Source organism: Eschrichtius robustus, chromosome 1, assembly GCF_028021215.1.
Source record: "Eschrichtius robustus isolate mEscRob2 chromosome 1, mEscRob2.pri, whole genome shotgun sequence".
Lineage (NCBI taxonomy): Eukaryota > Metazoa > Chordata > Mammalia > Artiodactyla > Eschrichtiidae > Eschrichtius > Eschrichtius robustus.
The window spans coordinates 198,162,151-198,187,271 of NC_090824.1; the positions used below are offsets into that span (position 1 = coordinate 198,162,151).

The 25,121-nt window shown below is 39.0% G+C and overlaps 1 protein-coding gene across 25 annotated transcripts in view; it reads left to right on the forward strand.

Annotated features, from left to right (window-relative positions):
- Positions 1-25,121, forward strand: part of ZNF438 (zinc finger protein 438) — a 176,154-nt gene that overhangs the window by 112,926 nt on the left and 38,107 nt on the right. The gene's annotated exons all lie outside the window — the stretch shown is intronic.

The following is a 25,121-nucleotide window of genomic DNA, read 5'->3' on the forward strand; positions in this document are numbered from 1 at the left end:
TGACGTATAGATTCAACTTAATCCCTATCATGATCCCACAGGCTTTTTTTTTTTTTTTAATTGGCAAGCTGATTCTAAAAGTTATATGGACATGTAAAAGACTGAGACTATCCAAAACAATCTCAAAATCATAGCTGGAGGAGTTGACTTCATAACCTAACCGTAAAGCTACAGTAACCAAGATAGTGTAGTGCTGCCATAAAGATCAACAAGCAGATTGATGCAACCGAATAGAGAGGCCAGAAGAGACCCACAGTTATATGGTCGTTGGATTTCCAACAAAGACCCAAAGCAACCAAGTGGGGAAAGGTTTTCAGTAAGTGGTGCTGGAATAACTGGATATCCATATGGAAAAAAAGAAATCTCAATTCCTACCTTGCACCATGCACAAAGAATAATTTGAGATGGATCATATTACTTAAATGTAAAAGCTGGAACCATAAGGCTTTTAGAAAAAAACATCGGAGAATATCTTCATGATTTGGAGGTAGGCAAAGATTTAAATGTAGAAAGCAATAACCATAAGAAAAAATATATAACTTAGATTTTATCAGAATTAAAAAAAAACAAACTTGTGGTCATCAAAAGACACCATTAAGAAAACAAAAAGATGAGCCACAGACTGGGAGAAAATACTCACAAAACCTGTATTTGTCAAAGGGCTACGTAGATAATGAGTTTATACAACTCCATAACAAAAACACAGATAATCAGAAATGAAAAAGTGGGGATAGGGGACAAATGATTTGAAAAGACACTTTATAACAACACTCCACAACAGAAGGTATTTGAGTGGCCAGTAAGCCCGTGTTCAGCATCGTTAGTCACTAGGGAAATGCAAGTTAAAACGATAGTGAGATACCCACCAGAATGGCTAAAATTAAATAGGTTGGTAACACCAAATGTTAATAAGGATGTAGAGCAACTGGAGCTCTTACATATTGTGTGGGAGGGTTAAATGGTACAACCTCTTAGGAAGAAGATTTGGAAGTTTCCTTATAAAGCTAAACATATACTTACCTGGTGACCCAGCAATTCTACCCCTAGGTATCTACCCAAGAAAAATGAAAATATAAGTCCACAAACTAAGATGTTCACAAGAAGTACATAGCATATGGATATGTGATTTCATTCATAATAGCCAAAAACTAGAAGCCGCCCAGGTGTCTCAGTAAGAGAATGGATAAACAGACTGGTGTATTCATAAAATAGAGTACTACTCTGAGAGAAAGAAACAGCACCGATCCCAGCCACAACATGGCTGAATCTCGTCGTACTAACTGAGAGGAGCCTCATCCAAAAGAACACATAGTGTTTCTCCATTTCTAGGAAGTTTTAGAACAAGCAAAATTTGTCTGTGGGAGAAGAGAATCCGAAGCGTGGTCGCCTCCAGGGGATGGAGCAACGAATGACTGGGAAGGATCATGAAGGCACTTTTTTTTGAGGTGTGTTAATGGTGTGGGTTACAAGGTATATGCATTTGTAAGAACTCGTGGATGGTCCACTTAAGATTTGTGCGTGTCATTGTATGTAAATTTTACTCCAAAAGAGAGAAAAAAACTTAAAAAAATATCTCAAGGAGGTACTATTTTATATCCAGCAGACTGGCAGTGCAGTGGGGCACCCTGACCCCTCTGACCCTCACTAGTGGTGGTGTCAGTTGGATCGACCTTGAAAAACTTTGTCATTATCTAACAACTTGTGCATATACCAACCCAGCAGTTCCACTCCGAGAGACAGAAGCTCTTGCAAACATACATGGAGAAACGCATATGACAATGTTCCAGAAAACCAGAAAGAACTCAGATAGCCATCAATAAGAGAAGGCATAATTGTGCCGTGCTGAAACATACCACCACAGGTGAACCTTAGGAATGTATAAGAATGCTTCCAGTATGATTCCAACCAATATAATTCCATCCCAAATCTTACAGAATTTAAGATTTGATTCTTGATTTGATTAGGGATACATATGCTAACACTATAAAGGAAAGCGAGGGAAAAAATTCAAGGTGTTTGGGGAGAAGGCATGGCACGAAGGAGTGGAATTGGAATGGGAAAGACCACAAAGATGACTTTCGAGTGACTGGTAATGTTCTATTCCCTAACCTCGGCAGTAGGAAGACAGGTGTTCATGTTATTATTTTTCATTATAACTTACACATATGTGAAAATATTGTTTGGTATATATTCAATATTTAATAATAATTTCATGAAAGAAAATGTACATTTTAAAATTAATCTTTAAGAATTCTTTATTAGCAACAATATGATATACAAGATATAAGAAGTTGGCTTTCTGATATCATTAATTCAGTCATTTATTCAAATGTTTATTAAATGCCTGTACACAGCCTGATAGGGATGTGACATTGGTTAAGCCTTTATTTGGAGACTAAGGTTTCCGTAGCTGTATCCTAAAATGAATTTGAAAGACGACTGAAATGGAAGATGATTACAGTCTTACATGGGCCCAGCTTTGACCTCAGTCCCCTAGTGCTAATGCAGGGGACGTCTGAAGGCACACTTTTAAGAACTGGAATGTCACTTGGACTGATCATTGACTAGTCATTAAATTTACCTTACAACTGGGTCATGGAGAATGTCTCCCATCGTTTATCTTCTTGAAACTTCACTATGATAAAAATTCTCAGGATGCTGTGGCTAACACTTCGATCTTACTGCTCTTCTGCTGAATCTTAAGCAGTTTCAAGGTATTTATGGATTTTTCATTTCAACATTTCCTGCAAAATTTGTGAAATAATTTTCATTAAATGAACTCGCCAGAAAATAAAGGTTGAACTCTGTAGCTATAATGTGGTCCTAAATTCGTAGCTTAAAATGAAAAGGGCTTACCCCAATCCTTTACTTTTTATAAGTAGTCAAACATTCCTTTGGATGCCAAATAATAAATTCATAGTACTAGATAATCCAGCAAGATGGCAGTCCGGTTGCCTATATGAAGTACTTAAATATACCCAATTGCAATTCCAAAGCTTTATTGCTTCATTTATCACAGGAAATGCCAGAGTTCTGAAATATTTTGTAAGGAAAGCTACCCTACTTGTATGAATCCTCATAGGAATTACCAAGAATATTATGCCAATTCAATCCTAAGTATTGAAGTTAGAGCTCTAAATGACATTTAATAGTATGATTTATTTTCTGTCTTAAACTTTATAGGTCACATAAACAAGATCCTATCCTTTCATATTGCTTTTTATTGTTAAAGTGTCTGAGTGATGATAAAAATCTCAGCTTAAGAACTGTCAGATGATTTATGATATTTCATTTATTTTTCAAAGGATTGGGGTGTCACCAATAAGCCTATTAGAATTGTAGGTTTAAAGTTCCTCAATTTTAAAAAAGACCAGCTGCGTAAACAAGTGTGTTAGCTTTGTAATTTAATTCCCTGTGATTTTTTTATAATACTTCAAAGTACCAAAGGAGGCAGTTTTTCTTAGGTCATAAATGCTTATTTATGTCATTATGATCTCAAACTTTCAAGTGCATTTCAAGATCTACTTTTTAAAATATTAATACGTTTTTATTGTGTTCTTTGTAACCTCAAGACATTTCTCCTTTTGTCGACCTAAATCTGCCTTTCTTCATGGGCTGACATCAACAGCATGGAATGTGGATGAACTGGAGGAAAACTACTTTAAAAAATTAGAATTCTGTAGTCGGGGATGGGTAATCTAAACTGTCTTTGCGAGTGTGCTGTAAGCACCTTAAAGCTATTTTTTTTGGTCGTTATTAAATTGTAAATTGGGGATAATTGTAAGTTCACATGCAGTTAGAAGAAATAACCCATGTACCCTTTACATAGTTTCCCCCAAATGTGACTTCCAGGATATTAACATTGATACAATGCAGATCCTATTCAGATTTTCCTAGTTTTACTTGAACTCATTTGTGGATGTATATATTTAGTTCCTGTGCACTTGTTATCACATGTATAGCTTCTTGTGTCTACTGTAGTCAAGATACAGAGCAGTTCCATCACAAGGATTCCTCAAGTTGCCATTTTATAACTATACTCACCTACCTCCCCCACTTGCCAGCTCTAACCCCTGGCAACCACTAATCTGTCCTCTGTTTCTATAATTTTGTCATTTCAATAATGTTATATAAATGGAATCTTAGAGTATATAATCTTTAGTGTTGACTTTTTCATTTAGCGCAGTTCCCTTCAGATCCATCCGTATTGTTGTGTGTGTCAGTAGTTTGTTCCTTTTCATCATTGAGTGGCATTCCATCAAAATCTATTTTGATTTTTAGTCTTCACATGTACACACACGTAAAACATGAGATAATTAAAATATCAGTTTAAAAGTGGTTTAAGATATGTTACTATTAACCGATCAATTAAAATTCCAGGTAAGTTTTTAGTATCCTTTCTGTCATGTCGATTGGACTTGTCTGCGTCTTAACGTACTAAGAGCAGGTGATTTGCCAGCTGTACGCTGAAAACACATTTCCAGTAGGAAAAAAAAAGAATGCTATTTTCTAACAATAACTCATTCGAATAAAAATTGGCAAGATTGGAGAAAAGACAGTAGCTGATACCATGCAAGACAGGTCCTTGTTTTGACTGCAGCAGATTTACTGTTGAGTTTTTTTTTTTCTTTCATATAGCCTATGATTACCCAACTAGCTCTTTTCATACAGCCTATTATTATACAAGTAACTCTCCTTACCCTTGTGCCTGTGTTTCTTAATGTGATAAATAAAGCTGTAGATGTGGATGAGATCTCCTAGGGAGAGACTATAAAGTGAGACCCGATGTTTACCTTGAGGAGCTCCAAGACTTACTGGCCAAGGATGGCCGGAAAGGCAGCAGGAAAAAACCAGGGGCTTCTGGTTCATGACAGCTAAGAGAAAAGAGGGTATGAAGAAGGAATAGCCTCAGCTGAATCTTCTTCCCCACTTTCACACGTGGTCACTGTGCTCTTAATCTTTCTGCATCCAGGCACGGGTGGGATGCAGAGACCTCCAGGACCTCGCTTCTCCAGAAGTGCTCAGTTGAGCTTGGGAGCCGCAGGAACCAATGTGAAAGAAGATCTAGCCAGGCACACTGTGAATAAGAATAAATGTACCTGCCATTACCTTCATTTTGGTCATGAAGACAGTTTCAGAAATCTCTTTGCATCCCTGTTATTATCGCTGCCGTCTATGTGTACCACAGTTGTGTGGATATATTCTGGTGTGGTTATCAAAATTGGAAGAAGGCATGATGTACCAGCATGACAAATGTATTTTTAGATTCAGGCCAGTGTTTCATGGTGGTTACCGTGACTGCATAAGCCACAGCTCCTTCTAACATGCCTTTACGATACTTAACTTTCTCACACGTGGTTAGGTCATATAGTTAATGTCATTACTTGGGGATGGAAAGCACCCTTCCATTACTAACACTGCCTTGAAATTTATAAGTCTGAAAATGATTCACCACACAGTATTAAGAAGTAAAACGCTTTTATTACTTTCAGTAAGAGGACATAGGATATAAAGGTAGGTGTTCAGGGTGAAAATGAAGAAGAGTGAGTAAGACTAGGACGAGGAAAAGCAAATTAGAGTCAAAGGTAATTTTCTGAGATTTATCATTTCAGGTGTTAGGTTTGGACTTTGAGTTCTGCTTTTTTGGAAATATAAAATCTCAGCCCAGAACCAGGAACTCTGCAGTTTAGTCAGTTAGAAACTTGTGATGTATTTTTGGAGTCGAATTTTCCTGTTGCCCAAGTAAAGATGTCAGTGATTTAGAAGCAGCTCATGGATATTATGTGTGAGTTACTGTGTGTTGGTTATGTGATAACCAGAACCAAAACTTAACCATGTCTTTGGATTTGTAACTTCATATAATTCAGTAGTCATGATTTAGGTCATATTCACATACATGTACATTGAGAAATCTTAGTACTTTACTGAAGTGGTAAGCTTTTATATTATACAGTAGAATAAGGTAAATATTTTTATGGATTTTGCTTAAGATCCTAAATACTGTATCTTCACTATGATAAAATTTCTCAGGATGCTGTGGCTAACACTTCGATCTTACTGCTCTTCTGCTGAATCTTAAGCAGTTTCAAGGTATTTATGGTAAATGTAGATGTGACCTTCATGCTATACAAGTGATATTGTTTTGCATTTTTCTCTCAAGTTTGAAAATCCAATTATGTTTCCTAAGTATGTTGAAGAAAATCAGCAAATTTTATCTTCTACACATTTTGAGAGAAATAACTGCAAACCTTATACAAGAATAATACAAAGATTTTATTAGAAAATTTTTGCACACTGATGTATCGTAATTTCCATATTTGCCTCATAAGGCCTACTTTTGAAAAGTCTGCAATGGATGCTACTTTTCCAGAGTGTATTTCATAAATGAAGTTTCTATATTGTGAAATTTATGTTTGCTATATCAGGCAAAATATGATCTTTCTTTCAGAAAGTGCTTGGGCAAACTAAATTTCAGTATTAGTTGTTTAAAATAGCATTTCACATTTCACTGCACTTGTACTAATTTTTTTTATTTGCAGGGTTTTTGAAATCATTTTTTTGACACCATGGCCATGAGATAGATGATATTAATCAGGAAAGGTAGAACAGCTACATTTATTTCCTACTTTGCTCTCCTTAGAGTTCTTCAAAATAAATGTGTTTAAGGGCAAATCCGAAGTAAAGACTTCACTGTGTGTACCTCTTACCGTTAGGGTGATACTAAGTGGAGTGGTGAACACTTAGAAAGGTAAACCAACTAGACCTAAGCGCCATGTATAGAGCACTCCATTCAACACAAGCAGAGTACACATTCTTTCCAATGCACATGGCTCCATCTCCTTGATAGACTACCCGTTAGGCCATGAAACAAGCCTCCATAAATGTAAAAAGGATCGAAAACATACAAATTATGTTCTCTGACCACAGTAGAATGCAATTAGAAATAAGTAGCAGAAGGGAATTCGGGAAATTCACAATTATGTGGAAATTAAACAGCATACTCCTAAATAGCCAGTGGATTAAAGAAGAAATCACAGGAGAAATTAGAAAATACCTTGATATAAAGTAACTTAAAATACAACATGCCAAAATTTACAGGATGCAACTAAAGAAATTAGAGGGAAGTTTATAACTATAAATGCCTGCTTCTTTTTTTTAAAGGCCACCTGTTAAATGATTTTATTTATATGAAATTTCCAGACTAAGGAAATCCATAGAGACAGAAAGTAAATCAGTGATTTCCGGGGACAGGCAGTGGGGTAGAGTGATGGGATATTTTGGTATTAGATGGTGGTGAGAGTTGTACAACTTTGTGAATATACCAAAACCCACTGAAATGTACACTTTAAAAGGGTGAATTTTATGGTATGTGAATTGTATCACAAATATAGATAAATAAATCTTAACTGAGCCCCTCCTGGGTGTTCTGTTACTGTGCCCCAGATGCTTTGGTACCATATGAACACCAAGGGTTGTGAACCCTGCCTTCTAGAGCTGCTTGTCTGTTGGGGGTAGTACCCCTGGTCCGGGGTACTAGACATGATCTAAGTGTAATGACAATTGTGGTCAGTGGTCTGAGGGAAAAAGATAACCTGTTCATTATTAACAGGGGTATCTCAGCCAGACGAGGTCAAAAGACGGTTCTCCTAAGGAGGTGATACTGCCTTGAGATCTGAAGGATGGATTCAGGTTATCGCGAAGAAAAGAGGCGTCACAGGGAGGGGGACCAGCATGTAGGCAGTCTGGGGGCTACAGAGCCACGGTATGTTCTGGGGGTTGGAGGAAGGCCAGTGTGGCTGGACACAGAGAGTGGGGGTGAGGAGTGCAGGAGGAGACGCAGAAGTGGACCAAGGCCGGACTGTGCGGAGCCTCGTGGGCTCATTATGGCTCGTAGTGGCTTTCCTTCTGGACGGCACGGCACGCTCCGTGCTATGAGAGCATCACTGTGGCCGTGTGGGTTTGCAGGAGCAGGAGTGGAAGCAGGTAGAAGGGTATTCAGTGGTCTCTCAGGGGATGGTAGAGCACCTGGCGCCAGGTAATTGTCAGTGGAGCTGAGAAGAAATGGACGTATCTGAGGGCTTTTTTTTTTTTTTTTTTTTTTTTTTTTTAATTTTATTTATTTATTTATTTATGGCTGTGTTGGGTCTTCGTTTCTGTGCGAGGGCTTTCTCCAGTTGCGGCAAGTGGGGGGCCACTCTTCATCGCGGTGCACGGGCCTCTCTTGTTGCGGAGCACAGGCTCCAGACGCGCAGGCTCAGTAATTGTGGCTCACGGGCCTAGTTGCTCCGCAGCATGTGGGATCCTCCCAGACCAGGGCTCGAACCCGTGTCCCCTGCATTGGCAGGCGGATTCTCAACCACTGCGCCACCAGGGAAGCCCATCGGAGGGCTTTTTAAGAGAGAAAATTGACACGATCTGGTGAAGGGCCTGGAGATGGGAAGTGAGGGAGGGCGTGTAAGGCATGGCTCCTGGACGCTGGGCTTTTGAAAGTGAGTGGGTCAGAGGGTCATTTCTGAGCCAAAGATTTTCCTCAGTCCCACTTTGTATGGACAACTTCAAGTTACATGAATGGTTTTTTTTTTTTTTTTCTTTTGAGAACTAGCTCTTTCTTACCAAGGCAGTCACACATTATGTAGAACTATGCAATTTGCTGATAGCAAATATTTGGGGAAAGTTTGAAAAATTTTTGAGAAACCTAGATACATTTTTTTAGTATTTGCCAGATGAATTTCGGTCTTGGAGCCTCTTTTGGTCTTGGAGTCTCTTTCGGCCTAGCCTGCATCTTCAGGGTCTTATAATGTACTTGGCCTTGCTGATGGTCCCCAATGCTGTAGAGATCATCTGTCATTTAAATTTCCTCATTTTGATGTAAGTATTGAAAATAGACTCTGAAATAATTTTCTGGCAAGTAACTACCTTCCAATGAGGAATAACTGAAATGAATCCAGTTTTAGCAATTCTTATGTCCTTGGCCAGCCAAAGTCTTAAAATGTCAAGTTCTTCAGAGGTGTTTTTATTCTGCAGTTGTATGGAGCAATAACAGTTTATTATAATTTCTAAAAGCCACTTTGGCAATCTAAGACTACACGGAAATAAACTCTAATCTGTACCCTAAAATTTTTTTCAAATGACCTTTAAGGAGTTAGTTATTTGGGTATCCACTTGCATTTGGAACATCAACATACAGAGCCAACAGATGGGTAAAGACCTGACGAGGAAAACAGATCGTGCCAATAGGTTGTGATTTAAGTTACGTTTTACCGTAACTGTTACGAGGAAGGCGTCTCTCTGCTTGCAGTGTTTATTGCTAATCTACCAGTAATAGACAAACCTTGTAAATCTAGAAATGCCACTGTGGACAGCAAAGCAGGAGGCACATTTAAATTAGGAGAATAAAGAGTCATTTAGAGAAAGTCTTAGTGACCTGCCTTTTGCAGCCCTCTTCTGGGGCATTTTCACTGATGTTTGTTCTCATGGGCCAACACACATAGGAGGGAGTCAGACTGTTGTTCATAATTTTTGCATGAGAACACTGAAGCTTGCATCCATTTGAATCAAGCTTCCTTTTTTGTAACTAGCAATATAGGCTCAATCTAAGGATTAGCCCTTTACTGGTAAGCATTAACTGTACGTGCTTATTCTACTGTGCATTTTAATTTCTGAGAATTCTCCTTTGAAATGGGAACTTTAAATGCAGACCTACTAGAGAATGGACTTGAGGATACGGGGAGGGGGAAGGGTGAGCTGGGACGAAGTGAGAGAGTGGCATGGACATATATATACATTACCAAACGTAAAATAGATAGCTGGTGGGAAGCAGCCGCATAGCACAGGGAGATCAGCTCGGTGCTTTGTGACCACCTAGAGGGGTGGGATAGGGAGGGTGGTAGGGAGGGAGATGCAAGAGGAAAGAGATATGGGGACATAACGTATTTGTATAACTGACTCAATTTGTTATAAAGCAGAAACTAACACACCATTGTAAAGCAATTATGCTCCAATAAAGACGTTAAAAAAAAAAAAAAAAGAAACGGGGACTTTAAGAAAAGAACAGGGAGGGCTTTCTTGGTGGCGCAGTGGTTGAGAATCCGCCTGCCAATGCAGGAGACACGGGTTCGAGCCCTGGTCCGGGAAGATCCCACATGCCGCGGAGCGACTAAGCCTGTGCATCACAACTATCGAGCCTGCGCTCTGGAGTCTGTGCGCCACAACTACTGAGCCCGTGTGCCACGACTACTGAAGCCCACGCGCCTAGAGCCCGTGCTCTGCAACAAGAGAAGCCACCGCAGTGAGAAGCCCGCACACCACAATGAAGAGTAGCCCCCGCTCACCGCAACTAGAGAAAGCCTGTGTGCAGCAACGAAGACCCAACACAGCAAAAAATTAAATAAATAAGATAAAAAAAATAAAAAAAAGAAAGAAAAGAACAGGGAAATTTGGAGGTTAGAGGCAGTTGTGGTTAAAAGCAGAACCTAGTACCTGTCTTCAGACCTCAGCTCCATCATCTTCCTAGCTGTGAGAGCTTAGATAAGGTACATAACCTCTCTGTGCCTAATTCCTTATATGTGAAAGGGTGATCGTAAAACACCCATCCCAAGGCTGTGGTGAGGATTAAATAAATTAGCACACATTTAAAATGCCTAGAACACTGTTTGGAAGGTAGTAAGCTCAAAATAAATGTTAGTTACTGCCGCTGTTGTTATATTGATGAAATATAAAATAAATAAAATAGTAAATAAAATATAAATTAAATAAATAAATAAAGATAAAATATTAACTCTCACCTGAAAACTAAGACGTTATAGCTCAGTTATGGTGGTCGTTTTTGTTGATTTTGTTTGTTGTTTGGGCTTTTTCGGTGGAGCCAAGGACAAGGTTACACGGCTAGTGAGTGGTGTAAACCAGGTTTCCTGGAGAGTTGGTTTAGGTCAGGAGTTAGCAAACTATGGCTCACAGGCCAAATTGGGCCTGTTTTTATACAGCTTGCAAGCTAAGAATGTTTTTACATTTCTAAACCATTGGGGGAACATCCAAAGAAGATAATATTTTGTGACACATGAAAATTACATAAAATTCAACTGTCTATGTCCATAAATTAAAAAGTTTATCGGTACATAGCCATGTTTATTCATGCATATTGTCTCTGGCTGCTTTCACGCTACACCAGCAGAAAGGAGTAGCTGTACAGAGACCATAGGGCCCATAAAACTGAAAATATATACTAAATGGCCCTTTACACAAAACGTGTTCTATTAGTTATATTGACTGAATGAATGAACTGTCCTGCTTTGACAAAAGATGTAAGCTTGCATAAGAAAGCAAATGACTTTAGTTATCCTTGTGGCCAGAACACTTTTGTTTTGTTTTGATTTAGAAAAAGTATAATTTTCCACCTTGGTTAAAATTCTGTTGAACCTGACATACAAGTTCACGAGTAGACTTAATTCAACTGTAGTAGATTGCGTAAGTGCAGACATGCCAAAAAACATACTTCTTCAGTAAAGAGTATTAAGATTTGGATTCCTTTCAAGAACTGTCAGAACAAAAGTTCAATTGTGTGTGTGTGTGTGTGTGTGTGTGTGTGTGTGTGTTTAAGGATATTTGCCATCCCATAATTCTTTTTTAAAGATTCTTGAAATAGAAAGAATTCTGAAACAGTCTGCTAATAAGATGAACTTTACAGTGATAACATACCTTAAGAGTACAATGTTATAATCCCATTTCAGGAGTTACTTGTAGTTAGTTTTCTCAAGGCTTTGGCTTTGTGACTCAGAGCCTAGTATTTCGAAGACAGCCAAAACTGCGGCGGCTTTTGGCAATTGAGCGTAGAGAACACATGCTTTGATTTTGTCCCACAGATCATTTAGGCAAATAACCTTTTTCTTCTCTCCTTATGCTATTTTTAACTATGATGTGGATCTTTTTTTGTTTTGGTTGGTTACATAATCTTTATTTAGGATCTGTTTTGCTCTTGAATATCTGTAAATCTTGCAACTCCGTTTGTTTAGGTTTACATCTTTCAAAGTATATTCATCAAATGCTTTTGAAAGACTTCTCCCCTGCAAGGCCCCAGGGCTAATGGGAACAAGACAGAACTGGGCCCTGCCCTTGGAGAGTTTTGAGTTTGTCAGGATGATAGATGTTAAATTAACATAAGTATCATCAGTGTTGGGAAAGAAGAATTAAATTGTGTACTGGATTCATAAACTAAGAAAACCTAAACTCATCAGGGGAAGTCAGAGAATATTGTTCCTTTGGATTTTTTTATTTTTTAGTTTTCTGTATTTGAAAATCTGTTCTCGGCTAAATGCCTGTTACTAAGCTGAAATTTTTTTGAGTTTAGCAAAAGTATTGAAATAAGAATTTTAAGAAATTACATCTAATGGCCCTCTTATTGACCTACGCACAATTTCCTAATTGCTATTTATTGGTAGACATTAGATGGTTGAGTGATGAACCTCGTGCATTTGGTTTTGACAGAAAATTACTAAGTGTAATAATGATCACAGTAAATTTGGGATGAGGAAAATACAAAGTGAAAAAAGACTACCATTTAGTTTGTTAACTATCACTTGAAAATCAAAATATCCATTTATCCTTCTTGAACAGGAATGTTTTAAAAGTGGATTCTAGCTAGTTTTTTTTTTTCTCTCTTTTGGAACAGTTTTTGTTTATAATATAAAAATAGATGGTTATATATTTTATACACACATACACTGTGTTTATGTGTATGGGTGTGTATATAAACACACACACACACACACACACACACACACACCAAAAAATGTACAAAGAAAAAAGGGAATTTTCACCAACCCAAGTCCCAAAGGTAACCACTGTTGACAATTTGATGTTTCCCTTGGAAATACAACTTTTTTTTTTTTTTTTTTTTTTTTTTTAAGACAGATAGCATCAGAGTATACTCACTGTTCCACAGTTTGCTTCACTTAAGAGTATTTCCTGGATGTCTTTCCCTGCCAGTGTTTACTGAGGACCACCTGCCTCTCCAGATCTACTTCATTCTTGTTGTTCTTATCACTGATAATGTTATTTTAAGTAGTCCATCCATAAGGTAAAATATTCAGAAGGTTTGCTTACAGAAGAGTATGCAGTGGAAGTCAGCCTCCCGCCCAAACGTGCACCCCAGTCCTCTCCAGGGGCAGCCACCCTCGGCAGTTTCTTATCCTTTGAAGTCGTTCCTTTATTTTTATATGCCTTTCCTTGGTGAGACTAAAATTAACCCCCTGCTCAGTCATTTGTAGGGAAACTGAATGCTTAGTGAATTTCCAGCGGCAACCAATTGATCTTGTAATGTCAGCGTTTAAGATTGCATACCAAAATGAGAAACGATTTCCCGCTAGTTGTATTTCAGTTTTGGATTTCATGCCATGTGATTGTTTAGAGGCTATAATCTGTAGGTGTACAATCTTTGCCAATGTTTTAGATCCTTGAAATGTAACTGAATGTTCCCAGCGGAAGCCCCACAAGGCCTACATGCCCCAGAGCACCTCCTCCCACCTGCCCTCGCCCACCCACGTCTGCTGTCTCTCTGTCAACGTTGTGAATACAGACCCAGGTCTTGGGCGGCCTTGCTGCTTTCATCTCAAAGCTAACTGAGGGACTTATGGCTAGTCTCTGAGATGCCTATGGTTATTCTAATCTGGAACCACTTGGGTTCACTTCATACCCGCAGCTTAATTTGGGTAGTGCCGGAGCCTGGGGAGGGGAGAGGCGTGGCTGGGGGAGCGGGCAGTGGATTGAAGCGGGGCGGGGGGGGGGGGGGGCACTCACCTCTGCCTGAGCCAACCTGGACCTGAGAAGATGGTAGTTAGGGAAGCACTTGCCCTGTAACACTGGGTCTTTTGTCAACTGCTGATACTAAAGTACCTCATGAACAGAGATGGTCTAGAAACCCCTGCCTGTCTCATAAGCTCACCAGAGAGCATGGGGTGATACATGTTTTGGAGAAATAAAAAGAAGTAAACCAGATCCAGTCTTCAGAGTGGCTGTGTTGACATGCATATGGCCTGAGGAGGCCTAGGCTGGGACTTCCTGTTTACAGGCAGTATTTACTTCTGTGTAAAATATGTTCCTCAAAATATACACAGATCTGTGAAAAATGCCATTGGTAGTTTGATAGGGATTGTGTTGAATCTGTAGATTGCTTTGGGTAGTATAGTCATTTTCACAATATTGATTCTTCCAATCCAACAACATGGTATATCTCTCCTCTGTTTGTGTCATCTTTGATTTCCTTCATCAGTGTCATAGTTTTCTGTGTACAGATCTTTTGCCTCCTTAGGTAGGTTTATTCCTAGGTATTGTGTTCTTTTTGTTGCAATGGTAAATGGGATTGTTACCTTAATTTCCTTCTGATTTTTTGTTGTTAGTGTATAGGAATGCAAGAGATTTCTATGTATTAATTTTGTATCCTGCAGCTTTACTAAAGTCATTGATTAGCTCTAGTAGTTTTCTGGTGGCATCTTTAGGATTTTCTATGTATAGTACCCCAATGGTCATAGCAGCACTATTTACAATAGCCAGGACATGGAAGCAACCTAAATGTCCATCAGCAGATGAATGGATAAAGAGTGGTACATATATTCAATGGAATACTACTCAACCATAAAAAGGAACGAAATTGGGTCATTTGTACAGATGTGGATGGACCTAGAGAGTGTCATACAGAGTGAAGTAAGTAAGCGAGAGAAAAACAAATATCGTAAATTAATGCATATATGTGGAATTCAGAAAAATGGTATAGATGACCTTATTTTCCAAGCAGAAATGGAGACACAGAGGTAGAGAGCAAATGTATGGATACCAAGGGGGTAAAGGGCGGGTGGGATGAATTGGGAGACTGGGATTGACACATATACACTGTTGATACTATGTATAAAATAGACAACTGATGGGAACATACTGTAGAGCACAGGGAACTCTACCTAATGCACTGTGGTTGTCCTAAATGGGAGGGAAATCCAAAAGGGAAGGGATATATGTATATGTACGGCTGATTCATTTTGCTGTACAGTAGACGCTAACACAACATTGTAAAGCAACTAGACTCCAATAAAAATTCAGAAAAAAAAAGAAAAGAAAAAAAAACACATACACAGAAGTTAAGTGTGTAATGCCGTATAAGAAGATTCTATCACCAGAGAACTAGTAAAACATTATACAATTCCTTAATACATCATTTTTTTTCACATAGATATATGTGTAGTATAAATATTGTATCTTTGTAAATATTCTTTAATTTTATTATTTTTCTTCACAATTGAAGACATACATACCTGGCTAAAGTCCACTGTGCTTCCAATATAGGTTAAAGATTTGCCCACTTAAAATATCCTAAATGATTGCCTTTTTTGCCTAAATTTATGTAGGTCATAAGACCTATGCTTCTTATCACTAGTATAATCACATTTACTTTTTTAAAACTGTAAAAAAAAAAAAAAGCATAACAAAATTTATCATCTTTCCCATCTTTAAGTGTACAGTTCAGTAGTGTTAAGTATATTCACATAGTTGTACAACCAATCTCTAGAACTTTTTCATCTTGCAAAACTGCAGCCCTATACCCATTAAACAACAAATCCCCATTTTCCCTCCCCACAGCCCCTGGCAATCACCATTCTACTTTTGGTTTCTATGAATTTGACTACTCTAGGTGCCTCATATAAGTAGAATCACAGAGTTTTTGTCTTTTCTTGTCTGACTTATTTCACTTAGCATGTCCTCAGGTTCATCGTGTTGTAGCAGCTGTCAGAATTTCCTTCCTTTTTAAGGCTGAACAGTATTCCATTGTATGCATATACTACATTTTGTTTATCCATTCATCCATTGATAGATAACTTGGATTACTTCTGGGCGACTGTGAATAGTGCTGCTATGAACATAGGTGTGCATATATCTCTTCGATATCTTGCTTTCTTTTCTTTTGGATATATACCCAGAAGTGAAATTGCTGAATCGTACGGTAATTTCTAGTTTTAATTTTTTAAGGAACTGCCATACTGTTTTCTATAGCAACTGTACCATTTTTCGTTCCCACCAACAGTTACAGAAAGGTTCCGATTTCTCCATAACTTTGCTGACACTTGAAATTTTCCTTTTTTTTTTTTTTTGGTAGTAGCCATCCTAATGGATGTGGGGTGATATCTAATGATGGTTTTGATTTGCATTTCTCTAATGATAAGTAACATTGAACATCTTCTCTTATGCTTTGTGACCGTTTGTATGTATCTCCTTTGGACAAATGTCTATTCAGCTCCTTCACCCACTTTTCTTTTTTTTTTTTTTTTTTAAACATTATTAGAAATTGGAGCTGTACCATGGTAATTCTTTCTTTCTTTCTTTCTTCCTTTCTTCCTTTCTTTCTTCTTTCTTCCTTCCTTCCTTCCTTCCTTCCTTCCTTCCTTCCTTCCTTCCTTCCTTCCTTTCTTTCTTTCTTTCTTTCTTTCTTTCTTCATGGCTGTGTTGGGTCTCCGTTTCTGTGCGAGGGCTTTCTCTAGTTGCGGCAAGCGGGGGCCACTCTTCATTGCGGTGCGCAGGCCTCTCACCACCGCGGCCCCTCTTGTTGCGGAGCACAGGCTCCAGACGCGCAGGCTCAGTAATTGTGGCTCACGGGCCTAGTCGCTCCGTGGCATGTGGGATCCTCCCAGACCAGGGCTCGAACCCGTGTCCCCTGCATTGGCAGGCAGGCTCTCAACCACTGCGCCACCAGGGAAGCCCCTCACCCACTTTTTAATTGGGTTATTTGGTTTGCTGCTGTTGTTGAGTTGTAGAGTTCTTTATATATTCTGGATATTAACCCCTTATTTAGACAAATGATTGCAAATATTTTCTCCCTTGCCATAGGCTGCTCTTTCACTCTGTTGAATGTTTTTCTTCGATGCACAGAAACTTTTAATTTTGATATGGTACAGTTTGTCTATTTTTACTCTTGTTACCTATGCCTTTGGTGTCATATTAATCACATTTACCTTTAATCTTTTGAGCTCCACTGATTTTTCTAAAAGAATAAGAGCGAAATGTAAGGAAATATTTAAATAATCATAAAACCGTTGCACAGACATAGTTGGACACGGCTTCAGAGTGAACTCTTGGCTGCTGGGCTGCGCCATCATGCACTAGCTTAAAAAATTGCTTCATCAGCTAATGTGACAATGTATGTGAAGCCCAAACGGCAGTTTGAGATGTGGATCTATAAAGTGTAAAGAAATAGATTTGGGGGCCACGGTAAAGCACATGAAAACAAAGGATCGGGAAGCACTGGTAATCATATCCTTTAATTGGAATCCCTGTGTACGCATGATGAACCATTGTAGAAAGGCTTGCAAGACAAAATGTTCCTCTGTTTCCTTCCGCATTCTTCTTTTTCTCGTCTTTCCTATGCCGTGATGCCTCATGGTCCGTTAACACTTCCAAGCAAATAGAGATAATTTGAAAGTTTTATTTGAAGCCTGACTTTCAAATTTAGAGCAATAGAAGATGCTCTTAAAATACTTAACTTCACTTGGCTCACCTTAAATTTTAATAAACCGTGGCAGTTGATCAGCAACAAGACCATTTAACAACCAGCCGATGGTTATTGACTACTTAGACCACCAACAATGCACAGAGTCTATAGGTGTCTTTCTGGCTGCAGCAGAGAGAGGAAGAGCTGGTTCTTAACTGGTTTTCTGTATCTTCTAAGATATTTAAGGAAACTGGAATTTAATGCTTTTTTTTTTATCACAGGCCATTTCTCCTTCTAAAATAATGCTGCCATTGTTCCTGTTTTCCTCCCACTTGCTTTTTCTTTCTTTTGTGATTGCTGCTCATTCATCTTTCCCCTGCTCGTTATCCCACGCGGATGTTGCCCGCCCTTCTTCTTGCCGGATTTTCCTTCCCACCCACCCAAACTCATCATTCAGTGTCTTCAGCCCTCCTCTCTCTTCCAGCCTCTGTAGGATTAAAATGAGCCCAACGGAGTCTCTGTGGATATCATTTCGGATTTCAGGTCACTAGTGGACACACACAGCAAATACTTCCTAAGTACCAGGTCAGGTGGCTTCCTCTTCCACCTGGTGCCCAGGTGTTGGTCGGGCAGCTACCGGGAAATCCTTAAGCTTCAATGTTGCCTCTGGACCATCGTGTCCTGCAAACACCTAAAGAAAGCAGTTTGAGTCTTGGAAACTTAAGCAGATACTGAGTCATCTACCCCCCCACCCCCGCCTTTATTTTCTTTTAGGTATAAATAAATAGGAATCTTTTTGAGCAAGCCTTAAGTTGACAAAATAGACAACAGAAAACAAGTGAAAACTGCCCATGACAGATAAGACTCTTAGCTCAGTCTTCTACCCATGTGAGGATTTTACTCCTTAAATAAAACTTTGTAACAGATACAGAATTTTCTGCAATAAAATTCCATGTGTGCTTATTAAACTTTTCAGTGACGCTTTAGGTGAATGAGAATTCAGGTTACTGAGTGGTTACTGAGTTCTAGTAGTCCTCTGGTGAATCATTTTGCAGTATGAGAGGATGCAGTAATCATATTTGAGAAGTTTTATTCATTAACAAAAGGTACCAAAATAAATTTAGCCGGGGTCACAGCGTTTAATTTAATAGTATTACAATAATAACTACCATAATTAGTTTCAGATTTGCCTTCCTTCCCAGAGGACAAGATTTTTTAGTTTTTTGATGCCTATTTAAAGCATGAGAATGACAGGAAAATTAATGTCACGACCTTTAGAGCCTGTTTATGGTTTTTCCCTGTCGTACCCTAAAGGATTGGGGGAGTAGTGTGCATCTAAAATAAACCACTTAGTACGGACAAGGAAAAATTGGGTTAATTGGGTTCACCTGATCCTCAGCTGGTAGCACCTCAGTCAGGACCCCATTTCGTATTAGACAGAGGAGCACCTTTATACACTATAAAATTATCTCTTAAACTACACCTGTTACATTCTGCGATGTCTTGAAAAGAAAAACATTTTTAAAAGGACAGTGTTTCAGATACGTAGGATTTTTTCCTCCTATAACTTTATCTGGCTTGTCTGCTTCAATTAGGAAATCACTTTGTCTTTCCATTTTCATAGCAAAAATGCGCTGACACCAACTCGCAGGCCGCACTGCCTGACCCGCATACCCACTTCCTTTGGGCGACTCGGGGCAGCAGCACTGACTGTTTTTCCCTTTTCTAGTCCGTCAGGGACTTCCCATAAACAATCACTCTTCCAGACCCTTGAGAGGTGAAACTTGTTTTCATTTTATTGTCAGGGTTTGTGTATTTCAACAGAGAGCAAGGTTTGTCTATTCAACTAGAGTTGAGAAAAAATATCTAGGCAAGCTGGACTCTCTGAAGCTGTTGGATTAGTTGATTGAGCTAATTCTGTGGCAAATTCGGCAAATAGTGTTTTGGAAGGAGTCTCATACGTCGTTGGGTAAGTCAGTACAGCTTCCTTGAATGACAGTACGGCGGTGTCCATTAAAAACTTTAAATTGACCCAGAAATTTCTTACCCTGACTTCACCCTTCGGATGGACTTGCACGTGCCAGCTAGGCTGTGAATATAAGGATGCAGGCTGCAGCTTCGTGGGTAAGGCAGAAGGCTGGGAACAGTCTCATTGTCAATCGGTAGGTAGCTGGTTAATAAACTGTGGTTCCATGCAACGAAATACTGTACAGCCTTTGCAAAGAATGCAGAGGATCCGTAAGTGCTGATATGGAGAGCTCCTGAAAATATATTAAGCGAAAACAGAGCAGCAGGTATAATCTGCTCTAACTTGGGGAGGGGAGAACGGGTGATGGAGCATACTTCTACACGTTAGCTTGTGTACACACAGACTGTTGCTGAAAGGATTTCCACAAAGGTGCTAAGAGTCGCTGCCTCTAAAGAGGAGAGCTGGGGGTGGGGGGGGGGGGTGTGGTGTAGGTCGAGAGTCAGGCTTGTTCATTTTTCCTTCGCTTTTTCCATGTCGGAGATAAGCATCGTATGGTAACCTGAGCGACAGACCAACGCCATCAGTGGCGGCAAATAAAAGAACAATTTAGGTGATGCTGCAAAGGTAGACGTGTGACTGGGGTGTTCCAGGGAAAAGGTGAAAGTTTACTTTAGAAGAGGAAGACAGATCACCAGAATCATTCGTGAAGCAGTTCACACACTCACAGGAACATGAAAAACTATGGAGCATAGACGAAGTTAGCAGGAAACAGAGCAGAGCAGGGGGTTTTTGTTTGTTTGTTTGTTTTTAATTGAACAGTCATTGTAAAGTTAATTGATGGGATTTTAATTCAGGGCAGAAAAGGTAGAGAAGAAAAGAGCTAGAGATGGGAGCAGAGCTGAGAGGAGTGGGCGCCCTGGCAGTGCTGTGGGAGGGTGGAATTCTCAAAGACAGGCAGGCGGTAGAAATAGTTGTCGAAAGGACACCAAGTGGTCTGAGGTGATGCGACCAAAACTCCCTGGTGCTCAGCAGCCGAAGACGGATGTGAGGGATCCAAAATGATCTTCAAAGTGTATCAGTTTCCTGTAAACCTGCTTAGTTTGGAGATGATTTTGTCACTGAAGGTAGACAAGAGTGGGGGAAACGATCATTTCAAAATAATGAATTAAATCCAAACGGTTAGAAACACTGCCACCAGACTGCTGGAAGGAAACAAAATGCTGACCGATTTCACGGCGTGTCTCTATCGTGGGCGTGCAAGTGACAGCCTCTGTATTTGATAGTATTTATTTTACTGTCGAGTGTCATTTCTTACCAAATGGTGCAATTCTCTTTTGAAATGCCTTCATCTTCCTCATGATGGTAACCTCACAGCCCAGAAGGATCCATCCTTTTAGCATTGAGAAGCCAGGCTGAAAATTCCAAAGATGCTCTGTTTGATGTAGAAAAGAACCAAATGTTTTTGTTACATCTTTATCTTTTACATTTGAATAAATAAGGGATGGAAGAATGCCCGTTTGTTAAAACTTGCCTAAATTTTGGGTCTTTTTAGACTTAACTAAAATGCACTCAGGCCTTTTAACAGGAAAGCAGCATTGTCAAATTACTTCATATATAGATAATTTTGGGAATCATTGTTTCCTACGACTTGTTATTGATAGTTAATGACACTTAAAACAATGTTGATATACCTGAAAAGTCCCACACCTGCTACTAGAGAAACTGAAGAAACAAGGACATTTTTTACATTTACGTAGGATAATTTTTAAGTCATTTTAGGAGTGGTTCAGTCCTTCTAAAAACACACCCAGGCAATCTGCAGAGATCAAAGGAAATTTATTACTGAAAAAATTAACTTAGTCACTTATCTGTCACTTTAAGTTATAGAAAAGTATAGTAATGGCAGAATTAATAAGATATTGCTTCAGATTTCAAAAATCACTATTCATTTAAAAAATGACTCAGAATTTTAGAAACTCATCTATTAAAAATAAAAGATTTAAATGGTATGAAAAGTACTAGATGGAACCGTGCAAGTATTGTTAAATAATTTCTAGCACTCTTATTTTTACAGGATTATTGACATTTATTCATTCAATAAGCGTTTATTAAACCTTATTATAAACCAGGCACTTCTAGGTTCTGGAAGTATAAAGATAAATATGGCATTGTCCCTGCCATCAGGAAACTCACAAATTTAAGGGGAAAAATGGGACAGATTTAAGCAGATGCTGCGTCCTAAGAGAGCCAGTCAAAGTGTGTTGACAGGTAATGGACAGATCAGTAGAAATTTCTTGAATGGGCCAAGAAATTGTAGACATTGCAGAGGAGTTGAGTAGGAACTGTCTAGCAGGGCAGGGGCGAGAAGGCTGTTCATGAAGAACTGTGGAGGCAAATGAGAGCGGCCTTTTGAGCTGCAGCTGCTAACAGATGGAGTGGTGATAGCCACACAGGCCAGTGCGCTAAAGGCCCCGTGTGCTGGGCTGAGGAGGTCGGGCTTCATCCGTGGGCAAACAGGGAGCCACTGATGGACTTGAAGCACGAGGAAAACATTTTAATGCTTAGATTTGCATGAAGAAGACCCTTCACTACTGGACTACTGGGTAAAGGTGATAGTGGAACTCAAAGATAAAGTTAAGGAATTTTTCCAGAAAGAGCAAAAACAAAAGAGGTGAAACACGGGACTTCCCTGGCCGTCCAGTGGTGAAGACTTCGCCTTCCAGAGCAGGGGGTGCAGGTTCAGTCCCTGGTTGGGGAGCGAAGATCCCACAGGCCCGGCAGCCAAAAAACCAAAACATGAAACAGAAGCAATATTGTAACAAATTCAGTAAAGACTTAAAAAAAAAATGGTCCACATCAAAAGAAAAAAAGAACTTTTAAAAAAAAGAGGTGAAACATGTGAAAAGGGGAAAAAAAGTGTTGACAGTCCAGGGAGGGTAAACATCGGAATAAGAAGAGTTCAAGGGGAAAAGAACAGAGAAAAATAAATTAGGAAATCTTAGAAAAATAATTGAAGAAAATGTCCCAGGATCTAGAGTTTCCAGATTGAAAAGGCCCACCAAACACTTGGCAAATGGTTGAAAATAGGCTGAGAGACTTCATTGTGAAATTTCTAAACCTTGTTTCCATAGAGAAAAAACTAAAAACAGATTGCATACGAAGGATCACAAATAGCTTTGGATTTCTTAACAGCAACACTAGAAACCAGAAGACAGTGGAAATTTCAACCTGGACTTCTGTGCTCAGAAAAATTATTAAGCAAGATTTTTGTTGATTGAGAGGTAGGAATAGAGATAAATCTTAAACCTTCACAGTGGGTCACCAGGAGGTACTGCCTAACGCTGAACAATCAAGAAGTCAGATTATAAGCATGTTATTGACAGAATGGAGGTATAAATATAAGAAGAGTCAGCTCTAAGAATTCAAAGTGCTTGTTTCTGGGGAAGATAGATGAATAAGCTCTGGGGGTCTAATGTACAGCATGGTGATTATAGTTAGTAATACTATGTTGTGTTCTTAAAATCTGCCAAGAAAGTAGACCTTAAGTGTCCTCGCCACAATTTAAGTGTTCTTACCACAGGGTGGGGGGGAAAAAATAAGTAACTATGTGAGGTGACAGATATGTTAATTAACCTGACTGTGGTGATCATTTTACAAAATATGCATATGTCACGTCATCACATTGTACACATTCGGTGTATACAATTTTATTTGTCAATTAATTATACCTCAATAAATCTGAAAAAAATTTTTTTTAATTTTAGGAGGCAGGAGCTGCATTTAGTTTGCAGGTAGCCAAGCGGAGCTGTGTAGTAAGCAAAGAATATTTCACCCTGGAACCTGGGAACCAGAAATACAAATTTAGAGCTGTGGTTAGAGCCTTAGAAGTTGAAGTAGTCTTACAGAAAATCTGTGGAGGGAAAAAAAAAAAACTAGGGTCTAAGGCTAGACTATATTTTCCTGGGTAGATTTTTATTAAGTTAGAAGAATGCCCTCCTAAACACTATACCCTGCCTAGTTCAGTCATATGTGGAACACATGTGAAAGAACACAAATATCTGTATGTGCTTGCATTTTACGAGGGTGAATGATTAGATCTTACAGTTGAAAATGACGTTGTTTCTATTTCTAAGTATATTCTAGTATATTCCTTTTTTTTCCTTGGAAAAAACCAAATGAACTTTTTTGCCAACTCAACAGTAACCTTTTTTTTTTTTTCCTTTTGGAAGAATCCTGCAGAACTTTACTACCATATATAATACCCTGTTTTTTGAATAGTTTTTTTTTTTACAAAGTATTTTCAACACATAGTCTTCTAAGATTAATCCTTTCTTCAGCCAAATGGGTTAAATAGTATTATCTCTCCCTTTCTAATTCAGGGAAACTAAAAGACAAAAAGATTGAATGACTTGTTCAAGCTCACACAGAAGTTTCAATTAAAAACATACATCTCCCCACTTGGTTCACTGATCCTTCCACAACTTCTTAACACATTGCACAGTTGAGGTGGGGCTGGAACACGGTCCTGAAAATGAAGGGTCAGTCTAGTCTTTTCGGGTTTTGGTTTGGGAAACAGCAGTGAATATCTGGTGAGACCACCTTAGCAATAGGTCTAAAATTAGGGGAAGTGGGACAACCCAGACTTTCCCCAACGCTCAGTAGAAAAGAAGTTGCCTTGGAGGGACTTGAACAAACTAGTCCCCCAGGACAACTCTGTAAAGCATTTTACTGTGTCAGTGACTGACATTCAGAAATATCTGAATTTAAAGAGGCCCTTTTTTTTTTTAAACTTATTTATTTATTTTTGGCTGTGTTGGGTCTTCATTGCTGCGCGTGGGCTTTCTCTAGTTGCGGCGAGCGGGGGCTACTCACTGCGGTGGCTTCTCGTTGCAGAGCACGGGCTCTAGGCGCGCGGGCTTCAGTAGTTGTGGCACGTGGGCTCAGTAGTTGTGGCTTGTGGGCTCTAGAGTGCAGGCTCAGTAGTTGTGGCGCACGGGCTTAGTTGCTTCGTGGCGTGTGGGATCTTCCCGGACCAGGGCTCGAACCCTTGTCCCCTGCATTGGCAGGCGGATTCTCGACCACTGTGCCACCAGGGAAGCCCAGAGAGGCACTTTTTTTATTGAACTCATTAGCAGTGTTCAACCACTCAGGGGAGGAAGAAGATTGTCAAATACATTATATTAATGCAAATACTAATATAGGCAGTTAAGAATTTTCTAAGTGGATCAAAACTCATTCTGTAGATTATCTTTCACCTTCTCTAATCCTTTTGTGCCAATTTCAGAATTTTATTATTTGTTTCTTAAATAGGACAGATTGAGATGGGAATAAGCATTTATTATAACTGAGCAAATGACTGCTACTATTAGTCAGAATCTGGGTACCATAAGATTACATTATTTTCGGAAAATTGAGCTTTAAGGTATCGGGATCCTCTCATTTATATAAAGATCTTGAGAAACTTGAATTCCATCCATGCTTAAAAAAGTTATTTTTTTAAATCAGTGAAATATAGTACAACTACTTTAAAAACAGGCAGTTGCCTATAAAGTTAAATCACTCGGCAGTTTCACGCTAGGCAGGTTCACCCAAGATATATGAACATGTTTATCTACACAAAGACTTGGACACAAATATTTATAGCCATTTTATTCATGAGAGCCAAAAACTGGCAACAACTCAAATGCC